At 37.0% G+C, this 12,108-nt stretch overlaps 1 protein-coding gene across 1 annotated transcript in view; it reads left to right on the top strand.

Moving 5' to 3' along the window:
* Mtus2 (microtubule associated scaffold protein 2) overlaps positions 1 to 12,108 on the top strand; it is a 438,067-nt gene that overhangs the window by 358,375 nt on the left and 67,584 nt on the right. The gene's annotated exons all lie outside the window — the stretch shown is intronic.

Consider the following 12,108-nt stretch of genomic DNA (forward strand, 5'->3'; position numbering starts at 1 on the left):
CACTTATGCCACTGAGCTAAATCCCCAGCCAGGTAGATATGCAGTTCTGAGGGGGAAGCTCAGGCCTTCATGTGCTAGGTGAGCTCTGTACCACTGAGCAGCATCTCCAGCTCATTTAGGAGCTGCAGTTACTGAAAGTGTGTCTATGCCTTAAATTTTCTTATATTTCCACATTGTTCTTCAAAATTCTTCAGATTACAGTTAGACATAATCTGTGACCATTGCAACTGACACAAGATATGGTCAGACTCTGATTTTTGCTAGTCTTGGTGTAAACTGTTATGTAGCTGTAACTTTTAACTTCCATTTTATAAATTATTGAGATTTAGTATGTTTTATATGTTTATGGAAAATTTGAGTCTCCTTTTCTGAGAATTGCTCATTCATATTCTGTTTTTTATATAGTTTTTCTTATCAATTATAGTTTTTATATATTTTGATACCCTGAGATCAGTCTGTTTATGAATTTATGTGTTAGCTACATGTGCTTCTGGTTTATCACTTTTCAATTCAATTTTAGTGTCTTCTGATGAATTCAATTTCTAGTTTTAAAGAGAACCAGTTTTACCACTATTTCTTGAGCATTTTTTTGGATTTTATTACAAATATCTTTCTTCATCAAAAGGGTATAATGCTATTTTATTACCATAATCTTTTGAAATATTTACCATATTTCACTCCATATTTAAATTCTTAACATAACTGGAATTAGTTTTTGTTATAATATGAAGTAGGCTGTCACTTTTGTTTTCATATAGATAATCACTTTTCCCAACCTCCCCTTTAAGATAGTCAATCTTCTCATTTGTGTACAAAACAATCTGTGGCATTTATCAAGTTTCTACATACATCTGCTTATTTTTACCCAATTGTGATCCCTTGGTATTCAAGAGGAACATGTTTCTTGGATACCAGAATCCAAGGATGCTGAAATCCCATATATAAAACAATGTAAGGCAGGCGGTAGGCCTTTAATCCCAGCATTCTGTAAGGCTGAAGCAGACAGATCATAAATTCAACCTTGGCCTGGGTAATTTAGAGAGTTAGTAAGACCCTGTCTCAAAAGAAAAAAATAATAAAAACTTGGTGATAACAGCTTAGTATAAAGACCCTGGGTTCAGTCTCTATTACTGCAAATAAAATAAAATATTATTTCCATTGAACTGGTACACATCTTCTAATATACTTTAAATCATCTCCGGATTACTTATACCTATTACAGTGTAAATACTCTGTAAATAATTATACTGTGTCACTTAGAGAATAACAAGGAGTAAAAGTACATGTCTAGTACAGTCACAATTTTTCAAATGGTTTTGATCCATGTTTGGTTGAATTCATAGATGTGGGCCATGGTGATAGATTGTGTGTGCTAAAACCAGGGTTGCGTTCCGAGACCTCCGTCCAGGCCACACTGTGTTCTAGCCTGCTCCTTGGCATACTGGCGTCTTCTCCACAGTGAGCACTGGCTCTTCCTCCAGCAAGGAGCAGCGCAGCTGTTATAATCCACAATATATTTATTGTTTTACTTCATCCTAGATACACACAAAGTAGTTTCTCTTAATTCCACCACTTTTTTTCAGTTCCTTTTGTCTTTCACCTTAGAATTATACAGTTATAACACTGTTTTCCAAAGTTTCTCTACAAAATTGGATTGATTTCTTAGCCATTTGCTTTAGAATTACTCTAATATTCATTTGTGTACAAGCAAAAAAGTTAGTTTTGTTCCTTGAAATCTCTGGGGTCCCTTTCACATCTGGGCTGGTTTTAATGGTTTCTTTACTCTTATGAGTCGGTGATGCATTGATACCTAAAACAGGGTGACACACGGAAAAGCATACTGAGAAAAGTGGCAGTTCATGTCCTCCTATTTCACTCCCACCAGCCCCCGTGCAGGGGAGGTATTAGCTGGGCTAACCTTCTACAAAGGCACACGTACACGTGTACTTCCGTAAAGTCTTTCTTTTATGGAAGATTGCAACTCTGCACTATAACCACTCTTCTGTACTTTGCTTTTGTCACCTAATAATATATTCTGGAAATTGTGCTAAATAAGTTCATGTAAATTTTCTTCATTCGGGCCAGGGAGGTCGCCCAGCGGCATAAGTGCCTGCCTGGAAAGTGCAGGGTCCTAAACTCAATTCCTGGTACAAAAAGAAAAAAAAAATCTTTATTCCTTTTTCTTTGCAACCATCATGCTGTATTGTATAAATACAGATAATGTTTTAAGCCTTGCTCATAGGTATGAGCATTTAGGTTGGTTTTTATTATTTTGCAGTTAGAAACAATGCCATAATCTTGTGCATTGCTAAAGATACGTCTTCAGGGTAAAGGCCAAGATACGTGAGTTCTGGATCAAAAGCAAGTACAGATATATTTTATTAGATACATTCTCTTGCAACAGATTTGCATCAGATTGCATTCTCACTAGCTGGGTAGGGGTGTGATGAGTCCCCGAAGCTTTGATAATCACAAGCTGTCACACTTTTTCATTGTAACCAATCATATTGGTAAGAAATAGCATCTCCATGTTGTTTAGTTTACATTTCTGTGATTATGAGAAACTGAGCACTTTTCATATATTCAAAAACCATTTCTATATTTCTTGTAAATTGTTGATTCCATTTTTGTTGGGTTTTGGATGAGCTGTATAGTTGTTTTTGTTTTTGTTTTTGTTTTTGTTTTTTTCCAGTACCAGGTATCAAACTCATGACCATGCATTTGCGAGGCAGGCGCTTATGCCGCTGAGCTAAATCCCCAGCCCTGAGCTGTATAGTTTTGCAGAGTTCTGAACCTGTGATGCACACGGTACATGTTTTCTCCTAGTTTCTCAGCTATCTATGCCCTGAAGATTACAGTTTTTATCTTCCAAACTCTTAAAAATTATCCTGCCACCATGTATAATCTTATCGCTTATTAGTAATGTTAGTTATAGTTTAAAAACATGTTCCACATTGATACTAAAGAGATACTTTTTTCAGTACTTGTATGGTTTTAGTTTTAAATTTATCTAATTTAACCATTTGCAGTTTATTTTTTAGTATAGCCTGAATAGTTATCCCTCATTACTTACTAGAATGTATATCAATGTCCCATGATTTTTGGTGCCAGCAGTAAAGTAGACTGAAATTTCCAGTTTTTAGGTTTGTTCCCGAGCATTCTGATCTGTTCCACAAGGTCATGGCCTGTACCTCTGCCAGTATAGAAGTTTCATTGCAGAGGCTTTGTGATCTGTTTTAAGGTCTGATTGAGCTGGGCTCCTGGCAAAGATTTTCTTCTGTCAGCATTTCCTTGGACTTTTGTTTTGCCAAAAGAACTTTATATCAGCGTGTCTACTCTGTAAAAACAAAACTCTGTTTTCACTGATAATTCCATTACACTTATAATCTAACGTCATGAGAACTGACTTTTTTTTGTCTCACTCTACAGGCTGGCCTTGCGCTCACTTTGTAGCTCAGGCTGGTCTTGAACTCTCAATGATCCTCCTGCCTCAGCCTCCTATGTGCTGGAATTATAGAGTGCACCACCATGTTCGGCTCTAGAACTGACATCTTTATGATACTCACCCATCCCTCCAAAAAATGCTTTCCTTTTGTCTACGTTTGTGTCTAAGCTTATTGAATATTTCCTTCATAGAAATTGTACCTATTTTTGGACAGGTTTATTCATATGTAGTTTAATCTTTTTAGCTATTATAAATGGAATTGCTTTTCCACTCTAAACAGTTAACGTTCCTGTATGTGAAGGTTATTGGCCACTGTTTATTTCGTATTTTTCTCCTTTACTGAATTCTTGTTTGAGTCAGTTGTGTTATTCATCATTGGTTTTTCTTTTTTAAAAAAATTTTTTAAAGAGATTAAGATAAAAGAGGACATAACAAAGTAGATTAGAACAGAACAATTTAAGCAACACAGTCTTTGACCACAAGACAACCCGACATAACAGTAGCTACCATCATCATTGACTTTTCTTATACTTTCAAGGTATATTATCATGTCATGTAAAAATAGAAATTGTTTCACTTTGTAGAAGTAAATTTCTCTTTTTTAATTGCATTGCCTAACACCACTGGTACAATATTAAATAGTGATGGAGATAGTAAGCATCTTTTCCTTGTTCCTGATTTGAATTGAAATTATTTCAGTGATTTTGCATTAAGTAAATCAATGGCTTTAAGACTAAGAACTTGTCATGCTAAAGTGTTTTATCACATTAAAAACTATTCATTAATTCTTATTTTGTTTTTCAATTCATATTGTTTGCTGTTGATAGGTATAGTTACTGAATTTTTATTGAGGGCTTTTTCAGTATCTGTAGAAATAATTATTTTTTTCTACTTACAATCTATCAGTGTTAATTTTCTAATAATGAATCAACCTTCAGTTACTAAACTAATTTCCAGTGGCTAAGGAAGTGTTATTTTCTTTGTGTAGATTCTATTTATTAATATATTATTTAGTCCTTTTATATCATATTCATTAGTGACATTGGACTATGGTTTTCTTTTACTTTTTTTCCTATTTTTATGGTCTTTTTTCACATTTAGGTATCATAATTTATTAAAGGAATGAGGAAATTTTCCATTATTTGTGTTTCAGTATTTCATACTAGTTTTTTCTTCTGTAACAAATCAGTACAAACATGGCAGCCTAAACAACAGAAATATATTTATTTATTTTGTTGAGATATAAAATGTGTAGATATTTATGGTATACATTGTGATGGGCCAATGCACGTGTATGATGTATAATAATCAAATCAAGCCCAGGAATATAGCTCAGTGGCACAGTGCCTGCCTGGCAAGTGCAAGGTCCAGAGTTTGATTCCAGTACCCAAAAAAAGAGACTTAGTAATAATCAAATCAGAATGCTGACCCAAAGAAACACAGGCTGTGATGATAATTAATGAGATAAAGTGCAATTGGATGCCTGTGGTGCTTTGGTGTTTCACTAATACTGCAGGTCTAGGGCCAGTGGTCTGAAGTCTTGTATTACTTATACTGGTTTGTTTTGATTGATTTTATTGTTTTATTTTCCTTGGTTTTATCCTCTTTAAAATAAAAAAAATAGATATTTGAGGTAGTCAGACAGGACTGGGCCCTCAAAGGTGTCAATGTAGAAAACCAGATATCTTGCAACTGAGGGGAGATAGACACCGCCCACTGTGGCCAGGCCTTAAGACAAAAGATCAAACAAATACACCCACATCCTGGGATGATATTCTAAGTAGTTCTCTATCACCTGACAAGTCACCATTCCAACCTGGTGCAGGAAGAGTCTCTGCTCTTTAAGCATGCCCACTTGCTACATGACTCCCTTCCCCATTTCCCCCCAAATTAATCAGTTAGTCAAAGCAATTAATCTTATTTGCTTTGACCATGGTTCTGTCCCACCTTATGCCCACCTTGCAAGTTCCTGTGTTTTCCCCACTGTGGACCCATCTCACTTTGTGGTTTTACTCTAAAAGTCCCTAGAAAAGACAACTGGCAACCTACTTGGAACCCCTTCTGTCTCTCTCACAAGTTTTCTTTCTCTTAATAAATATATTCTGTTCTTTAAAAATTCACTTTGTCTAATGACAGTAGGACTTTCAATAGCCAACATCATTCATAAGTTTTCTGAAAATATCATTTAGAGTTACCCAGCTCCTTACTTCTTATAACTGGTTGATTAGGAAGGTCTAATGCAGATATTTTGTGTATCTCTATAAGCAGTTTAACTCTGGACTATCAGCACCCTCTTTACTACTAGAAATAGAATCATTAATCTCTTTAAATTTGACCAAATTAGATAGTCAATTTTAGAAGTCTTACAAGTTAGAAAATTTTAATCTTCATTTTACAGAGAGGAAAATGGAAGCTCTTAGAATAAGTGACCCAGCCGAGGTGCAAACTGAACCTCATGTTAATGTTGTTACTGCTTTTTCTTTCTTCAGAGTAGAAATCACGTTATTGTTTGATACCCAGCTTATGATTTACTGGCATCATCCTTCCCATCTAGTAAACGTCAAGTAGATAAATGTACTTTGTATCTTTGCTAACTTCCCCCCATTTCTATATCTAATTTGATCTATCAATTGTCCAACTGTTTCCAAGTGTTTATTCAACTAGTAGAGATGACTTTGAAATTAATCTCTCTTATGAGAGTAGTCAACTCTTAAACATATAATGCAGAAGCATGTGAAAGCTACTTCTCCTGCAATCATGCTAGTCATTGGTTTAAAAGAAAGATAAAGGTACTGTCAAAGTCTAGCAGACTAGCAAATAGATGACCTTACATCATTAGCAACTTTGCTACTTGATTATTACACATTTTTAAAGTTGATAAGTATCTAAGGACATTTGCAGGAACAAAGGCACATATTTCAATTGTTTCTTCTTTGTCCTTAGTTTTTTAAGTGCATGTTATTACATCAAAGCTGTATCAAAGCCACTATTATCTGTATGTCGGTGATCGTAGTCACCAGTCTCTTCTAGCTCAGTGATTTTTGTTTTGCATCTTTCCTTCAGTCCCCTTTCACGTCATTCAGCTTGCTATATGTAACAGCTTGTTCATATTTGCCTGGCAGTGCTCTTTGTAGTATCAGAGTCCAAGCTCACCTTTTAGATGCATGGAAAAAGGAGAGGCATGGATGTTGGAAACGAAATAAACAGGTGGTTGCCTTGACAGTCTATAGGAGACTCTTTTGTGACCATTTTTTATAGTTTTCTTGTGCAATAAAATAGTGACACAAGGATATAACTTGTATCTTGCTGACCTCCCACAGATGGTAATCCGGCTCCCAGAAGCTCACTTCTGTTTCAAAGCCACCTACAATAGGTTTGACTCCTCTGAACTTCCCTCCACGCCACTTCAGGACGTGTTGCCTGGGTCCTGTTCTCAAAGCAGATCGATAGTGCTAGGGGTGGACTTCAGAGGGGCACGGCAGGCGTACTGCGATATTCGGTGGAAGACAGATGTGAACCATTATTATTTTATGAAGCAGGATGTTCCAGTGCATTTAGAATGACATGAACTGAAGATATTTGGGTCTGACAGGGGTAACTGATGGGATAGTTAAGGAGTTCCCAGTTTAAGGAAGATCAAGAAATAACACAATCAAAAATTTTAACTTTGAGATGCACATAGTTTTACTACATCTGTTTTAAAATTGTACATTTTTCTGCAAATGTACTTCAAAAAACAATGCTTGTTTGTAAGCTATGGGATAATTCCACAAATATGTTTGAATTTGTTTTTAATGGTTCATACGTTCACATCCTCACCTGGGTTACAGTGCAGACTTACTGTTGCATAGTCCTTGTAAGACAGTGGCTTTGGACAGAAGCTCAAGAGGCAAAATTTAGAGTCCCACTGTCGCTTCCAAGCTTTAGGTGGAAGCTGTGAAATATCTGAGCCTTAATTCTTTCATCTGTAAAATGGAGATGATTATAGTGTTTATTTCACATGGTTTTTCAAGAATTGCATGAATGTATTTTGTGCAAACCCTAAGCACTGTGCCTGACATCTGTTGTCAATTACTTAATGCTAGTAAGAGTACTCGTAAGATTTTCTCCACTGAAATAGTCCTCTAGGCTTTCATTTGACTTTTCTAGATGCTCGTTTCTTATTCCAGTGCAATAAAACATGCCAGAAATAAAAATCATATCAAAAATTTTATAGTATTGGGAACCAAAATGCACCTTACTATAGCAGCCAACGAGGTCACAGTTTCCTTTTATGCCAGATGCCAACAGTGTAAACCCTTATTCTATTTGCCTTCAAAAAGCATAATCTTTTGCTCCAACCATTTTCAGGACTTCTTTGAGAATTTTTTTTCTTTTTGATGCTATTGATCAAACTCAGGGCCTGGAATATGTTGAGTACAAACTGTTAGCACTGAGCTACTCCTCCAGCTCCTGGAGAATTTTTATGCAGGGCATCTCCATTCTTGACTCTCACATTGCCACATGTTATAGGGGCCAATTTACCTTCACAAAATGAGTTTCAGGGAGCATTTTCCTCTACCTGGAGTCTAAGTCCCAGCTTCTGAAGGTTCCCCCCAAAAGAACAGTTTTCTTTTCATCCCAGCCCAAAGCCCATATTGATTTCTTCTTTGGAGGAGGTTTCTCTGTGGGAAGCATCACCTCCCTCAGGGAGCCTTCACCAGACAACAAACAGCACCTGTTTTCTGTACTGACTGGTTACCATCCCCACTGAGAAGGCAGCAGCACCTCTAAAAGGAGGAATGATCCCACATGTGTGGCAGAAAGTAACACCAGGTGAACCTAGAGTATCTATGTCAGGAGTGAGGACAGAGTAATCAATAATCAAATGACACAGGGGCCAATAAGAAGAGGCCCCCATAGGCTGAAGATGAGGTTCACTGAGCATCTTAGGTAAGTAGAGATAACCAAAACATATTGTATATATTAAAATAAAAACAGTTTATAAGTTATGTTTCAAAAAGTAGAAAAATGAATGACAACCCCAAAATAACTTCATTGAATACTATTGTAGTGCCAAGTCTTTATTCGGAAAACTAGCATCCAAAAGGAAAAGAGTAAACATTCAGCCTTCATTCTGGTACAAAATAAATATTGCATGCAATTGAAATTACCCTAATTGATAAAGCAATAATATGATTATGATTATTTGTAGTGCCAAGGAACAGACCTAGGACCTTGCACATGTTCAGCAAATGTTCTACCTCTGAGCTACATCCTCAGCTCCAAAATTATTTTTTCCATAAAAATTGAAGCTGATAAATGCAAAAAGACAAAAATAATCAAAGCATCATGTTACAGCCCCAATGAAATAGCCAGCTCACGTAATCAGTGAGAGAGGAAGCCATTGGATGAAAGGTTGATGAGGAGCTTTACTGTTGAGGAGATGAGGCCACCATAACCTGATTCATTGCAGCTCACTAAGAATGAAACACCCCGAGACCCTGTGCTTCCTAACTACAGCATCACACCTGAGGGTTCCTATGCCCCAGAACTGAACTTGAATCTGAGTCAGACTTGCAAACTAAATTTCACTTAAAAGGACGTAGGAACTGCAAGGAAAATCCTTCTTGTGGGATATTCTAAAGGAAAGGTGGCCAGTTCTGACAAATTGATGGCGAAAGGGAAAAAGGACAGAGAGTGGGGACTGTCGATAGACAGCCAAGACACCTAAAACCCAGTATGATACCTGAGACCCAGGTTGGATCCTGGTTCAAACAAACAACAAAAGTCAGAAAAGAGACAGACAGAAACAGAGACACAGAGAGAGAGACAGAGAGGAAGGTGAGAAAGGCAAAAAAAAAGTGACAAAATCCATGTAATTATGGAATCTGGGTGACAGATGAATGAAAAACGTTTTTTAAAAAAAGAGATATGAAGTCATGTGCCATGATCTTGATAATTATTGAAACTGGAAATGGCTATATGAAGATACTTTACATTTATCTCTATTTCAAGCAGGTATAACATTTTTATAACTTGTAAGAGTAACAAAGAAGACAGGCTTCTGCACATTGCTGATGCATATCTCAGAGTCTGGGTTAGGCAGATGGAGATCCTACCATACATTTGATACCTGGGCAGACTGGGCATGGGATGCCTGGGGATACCCAAGGAAGTAGCTCTGGGTGCTTCAGTGCCCTCTGGGCCCAGGAATAGAAGGAGAACTTAGCTTTCTTGGTGCTGATTCTGCAGTCTTGCCCTCCACTCTTGCTGGCAGGTACACTAACAACAGCCCTCATGCACCTCCCAGAGCAAGTGCGCCTGGGAAAGTGCACCATAAAAATTCTTTTTTTTTTTTCCTTTTCAATCGGTAATGGGGATCGAACTCATGACCATGCACTTGCAAAGCAGGTGCTTATGCCGTTGAGCTAAATCCCCAGGCCTTTTTTTTTTTTTTTTTTTTTTTTTGTCTTTTTCCTTTTTATCAGTACCGGGGATCAAACTCACCACCGCCTGCTTACAAGGTAGGCAAAGAAACCTTCTCCTAAACCACATTATACAGAGGAATAATTTTTCCTGAAGAAGACATTCTGGAAAGAGGTTTAGTTTTGTGGCGACTCCCCAAGCTCTGCAATTCCTTCCGAAAATAGAGACTGTCCTCTTTCCTGGCTTTGTCTATATCTGTTGGACGGGAACTGTTTGCCTTAGGTGAATTCATGATACTATCTTTTTATTGTGGAAAATACGCTTGGTCCACTATTTTACCTAAAAATAGTTGTTAGCCATCTTAACTATTTTTAAATGCAGTATCTTTAAGTATACTTACACTGTTGTGCAGTCTCCAAAAATGTCTAAAATCTTGTAAAATTGCAACTCTGTTAGCATTCTCCCTTCCCCCACAAGAACTGTCATTCTAGGACTTTCTGCCTGTGAATTTGCTGAGTCAGGGTGCCACCTAGAAGTGGACTCATATAGCATTTGTCCTTTTGTATCTAGCTGTTCTGCCTAAAATAATGTCTTCAGAGTTTATCCATATTGTACCATGTATCAAACTTCCTTGATTTGGGGTACAGCTCAGTGGTAGGGAATGTGCCTAGTGTGGTCAAGCCCCTGGGTTTCATCCTAGGCCCTGGAAAAAAAAAAAACCCTTCCTTTTAAGGCTAAATAATATTTCATTGCACATATATAGCACATTTTCTACATCCGTGAGTGTATCAGCGGACACTTGAGTTGCTTCCATCTGTCGCCCATTGTGAATGACACTATGAACATGAGTGTATCTAGCCACCGCTTGTTAAAATATAATTTCACCCTCAAGGATTCATAAGTCTCAGGAATAGCTCTTGGGCAAGGTTCAAATTCAAGGTTCCCCATCTCTCATTCAGAGAGGTCTGCCCAGTATCACTTGTAGGACCCTGAACCTTGCCAGGAAGAGCTGGCTCAGCACTTCCCGTCTGGGAGTCAGGCGGGCGAAGCCCCACCTTCTTTCTAGTGCGTTTTCTTTTCACAAGGTGAAAATAAACATTGGCCAGAGACTAAAAAAGTAGAAATTTAGAAATTAAAAAACTAATTCCCCCATTTCCCATTCTGCAAGGGTTGGTTATGTGAACAGTTTGCATTTCCCAAGTTACACTCCAGACACGTTTGCTTTGTTTTTTGATAAAATTTTGTATTCTCACTGTACCCTCTATTGCCTTTCTATAGAGTGGGAAAGTTTTAAAAATCTAGGGTGTTTCCTATTTCCATACCGTTACAAGCCAGGCTAAGTTGAATATGCTTATACATTCATCTGTGCATATTATTGTAGGTCAGAAATGAAATGTTGGGTCAAAATGTAAGGATATTTAAAAATATTAATAGCTAATATGAATTGCCTTCCTAAAGGATTATGCTAACTTTATCTATTCATTCTAAGGAAAGATTTCTGCTTATACTTTGAAGATTAGGGCAAACATTCCCAACATTTTACTTTGTTCTTATTGGAAATTAAATATTCTTGGGCTTTCTACCAGTGCCCACTTGTAAATCTGCATAGACTGTACTAATTAAAATCTACCTGAAATATCTCAATTAAATTGCTACCTAATTTTAACAACTCTTGTCCGTGTGCAACCTTTGGCAAAGCGTAATTGCATATTTCTGCTGATAATACATTTCAGGATTTCTTCTCTGATGTATCAACATAAAAATTAATCTTATAAATATCTCTTATTTTCAGGATAACATAAATATATGTATTTTTAAATACCAAGTATCTTTCATGAAAAAAGTGTTGCTTCCTTTCCCCTTCCGTTTTTAATCTTTGACTTTCAAAAGTTATAAATTGCCTACAAAAATCAAGTCTTCTAAAGCTTTTATGCCAATTTACCTAGAAGAAATACCTGTCCCAGGCTTCAATTTTGATTATTTAAACCACTCCTGTGGGTGTGTCAGCCATGGCAAGCGATTTCACAGTTATATTTTAAATGTAAAAATTTCTACAGCTATGTCTATACACACACACACACACACAAACTAGTGGCATTCAAATTATTAAAAGAGCAATCCTGCTCCTTGACAACAAATGCTTCCAACAGGAGTTCCAGGGAAAGAGAGGCTGTATCTCTCACGTTTATAAATATTTTTGCTTCTTCAAAAACTAGAAAGGCAGAGGAGCGCAGAAGAGACCCCTCGCTCGCCTT

Source organism: Cavia porcellus, unplaced genomic scaffold, assembly GCF_034190915.1.
Source record: "Cavia porcellus strain 051 isolate PalLab524CR breed Dunkin Hartley unplaced genomic scaffold, mCavPor4.1 scaffold_21, whole genome shotgun sequence".
NCBI classification, from domain to species: domain Eukaryota; kingdom Metazoa; phylum Chordata; class Mammalia; order Rodentia; family Caviidae; genus Cavia; species Cavia porcellus.